At 38.6% G+C, this 3393-nt stretch overlaps 1 non-coding gene across 1 annotated transcript; it reads right to left on the bottom strand.

Moving 5' to 3' along the window:
* Window positions 1-2650: 2650 nt before the first annotated feature.
* Window positions 2651-2757, bottom strand: LOC141698875 (small nucleolar RNA R71). Its single transcript, XR_012565373.1, has one exon. It is a non-coding gene; the product is annotated as a small nucleolar RNA R71 (small nucleolar RNA).
* Between the last annotated feature and the right edge of the window lie 636 nt (window positions 2758-3393).

Below are 3393 nucleotides of genomic sequence, written 5' to 3'. Positions count from 1 at the left end.
ATCTACCAATTTATAATGATCAACCCGAGAGAGATGTCACCAAAATGTCCACTTGAATATAAGTTGATCATAAATCAATAATCATGAAAGCATCAATAGCCTTATAAGAAACCAATTATCCAACAACTTTGTGCTTATTTTTGCCTCGTACCTGTTATGCTTAAACAAAGCACCACTTAATATCAAATTTATATTAATTTCAAGCACATGGCAACAAGTGATCAAATAAATTAACGCACTAAATTTAATTTAATTAATGAGACAAATAATGGCCACTCCTATAACCATAAATAAATCCAATTTAAACAATCAAATTGACTTTTGCGTCTACTCACAAGAAAGTATAAAAATTGAAGGAAACTGTTTTAAGATTGTTATCAATCTTGTAAGATAAAGACATTATTATATATATAGAATATATAACTAATTCACAAGAATATTGCTAATTCTTAAATCACATAAGTATATAAGAATTAACAATTAAATTAGGAGAAGGGTTTGAGAAAACAAACAGAGATTGAATTTAATCTCGAGTCCAGAAAACTGTCTCCTTAAAGCAGTTTCACCCCGCACCATTGATAAGTGGCATTTTATACCACTTAGAACGTCTTAAAATGGCTTAAATTGGTGTCTTGAAATCAAGTATTTTGTGTATTTGATGCGTTTTTCTAGTGTTTATGCATTTCAGGGTATTAGTTGCATTTCGGGGGAGGAATCATCAAGAATAGCCTTGGCATGTGTTCACCATTGCGAGAGGAAAAGAATGGACAGATTACGGCGAAGAAACGGAGCAAACCTGGATTTTTTCCAGTAGAGGCCTGCGCGCCCGCGCAGCTATGCTGAGCGGCCGCGCAGCAACCTGCGCGCCCGCGCAGCTATGCTGAGGGGCCGCGCAGGGTCGGGGAAAAAGATAAATTATTTTAGACTTCTACTTCTGTTTGGCTTCCAACTTCTATGTAATCTGAGTTTTATGGGACTATTATATAGGTAGATTTGAGACGTTTTCACAGAGAGTATTAAGGAGATTATGTTTTAGATTGTGTTTTACGCAAGAAGCGAAGGAGATAAGGAAGATGACCGATTTAGCACACCGCAACGAAGAGGAAGCTTATATTCTTGTGATTCTTGTTTCGTTGTAACGTTGGATGCTAGTTTTCTTGCTTTGACTTATTTACTCTTGTGACGTACTCTGTTTTAATATAATTAGTTTAGTTATTATTTTCTTGTGTTTGTTTTGTCATGATTTCATATGAACCCATGATGGCGATAAGTTCTATTATGGGCTAATCGTGATCATGGGGTTGCAATGGATTTATTATGGAATTCTTTAGTTAATTGTTTAATACTTTAGTGTGTGATGATTGCATGATATCTAGTATCGGTTGTGCATATTCGTCTTATCTTGAGATTTAGAACTTGCCATGCTAGCATAGGTTCATGTACGTTGTGCATGATTAGTGGGTAACTCTAACAGTTTTATTTGCCCTATGTAATCAGAAAGGAATAACTTGTGCTTAAATCGTTGTGTTGTCAATTTCTGTAGACATATAGGAACTCAACATAATTGATGACTATTCAACTTCTATCTTAATTGTGGATGCTTGGTAGAATGGTATTAGTACAATGAAAGTTGGCTTTTATCAGTTTCGTGTTATTCGGTTAATATCATCACTGTCACATGCTAAAGGTAATAACAATGGCTATAGAAGGAAGTAATAATGAAGTTGTGATCTCATGAGTGTTTTATTATTGATAAATTGAAGTGTTAGTTAAGTGGTTATTAAGTAGTTAATTATAGTTAATATTTAATCAACAATTTTAAGTGTTATTATCTTAACATTGAGAAGTAATCATACATTGGTGAGCAAGTTTGATTAGACAATAATTTAGTCTGAGTCTCTGAGGGAACGAACTAGAAAGTATTCTATATTACTTGCGAACGCGTATACTTGCGTGAATATTAACGTGTGTTTTCACCCTATTAAGTTTTTGGCGCCGCTGCCGGGGACTCGGCGTATTTATTTAGTTTATGTACTTACCATCATTGGTCATTAGGACTCAGTGATTAGGACGTAGTAGTTACTTACTCTTTTCGGTTGTGTTTCAGGTACTTTAGCAAGCGTTTATGCAAACTCGTTCTCGTGCTCGCAAGAGGACTTTAGATACAGCTGAGGAGACAGACGAAGTTCTTGATATTCCGGAGAAGTTAGATTTTGAGGATTCGGATTCAGGAACTGAGCAAAAAGAACCAGTAAACATGGGAGATCGTATTGTTCAAGCTGATCCAGCTCTTATGGATTTTTCTCGGCCTAAAATCGATGACATTCAGTCAAGCATCCTTCATCCGGCTATTCAAGCTAACACCTTTGAAATCAAGCCGGGCACTATTCAGATGGTGCAGAATTCTGTTTCTTTTGGAGGAGCGGCAACTGAAGACCCCAACATGCACATAAGGAATTTTGTCGAGATCTGCAGCACTTTTAAGTATAATGGCGTGACTGATGAGGCTATAAAGTTGAGGCTTTTCCCATTCTCACTGAGGGATAAGGCTAAAGACTGGTTACATTCTGAACCAGCTGGGTCCATCACTACGTGGCAAGATCTTGCGTAAAAGTTTCTGGTGAAGTTTTATCCAATGGCAAAGACTGCTGCTATGAGGAGTGCTCTTACTCAGTTTGCGCAGCAACCTACAGAATCTATGTGCGAGGCTTGGGAACGCTACAAGGAAATGTTGAGAAAATGTCCACATCATGGAATGCCGGATTGGATGGTGATCACTGGTTTCTATAATGGTTTGGGGGCCCAATCTCGGCCCATGCTCGATGCAGCAGCTGGAGGCGCCTTATGGGCTAAAAGCTATACTGAGGCGTATAATCTTATCGAGACGATGGCTGCAAATGAGCATCAAAACCCAACTCAGAGGATGACGTCAGGCAAGGTAGCAGGTATTCTGGAAGTTGATGCAGCCACCGCTATTGCAGCCCAGCTCCAAGCGCTATCAATGAAGGTTGATTCTCTGGCTACGTATGGAGTTAATCAAATAGCTATGGTTTGTGAGCTTTGTGCAGGTTCTCATGCTACGGATCAGTGTTCTCTTGTCAACGAATCTGTTCAGTATGTGAATAATTATCAGCGACAACAGCAGCCTGTGCCAGCGACCTATCATCCTAACAACAGAAATCATCCAAATTTTAGTTGGGGAAATAATCAGAATGCTATTCAGCCACCATATCAGCAAGGAGTGAGTAACAGTTTAACCCACCTGGATTCCAGCAACCACAGCAGTATGCTACAAGGCAATCATATCCTCAACAGGGAAGTGCAGCTGCACCCACTAGTGCTGATTTTGAGGAACTTAAGCTGTTGTGCAAGAGTCAGGCGGTTTCTATCAAG

This window comes from Apium graveolens, chromosome 11 (assembly GCF_009905375.1).
Source record: "Apium graveolens cultivar Ventura chromosome 11, ASM990537v1, whole genome shotgun sequence".
Classification (NCBI taxonomy): domain Eukaryota; kingdom Viridiplantae; phylum Streptophyta; class Magnoliopsida; order Apiales; family Apiaceae; genus Apium; species Apium graveolens.
This window is presented reverse-complemented; position numbering and strand designations above follow the sequence as displayed.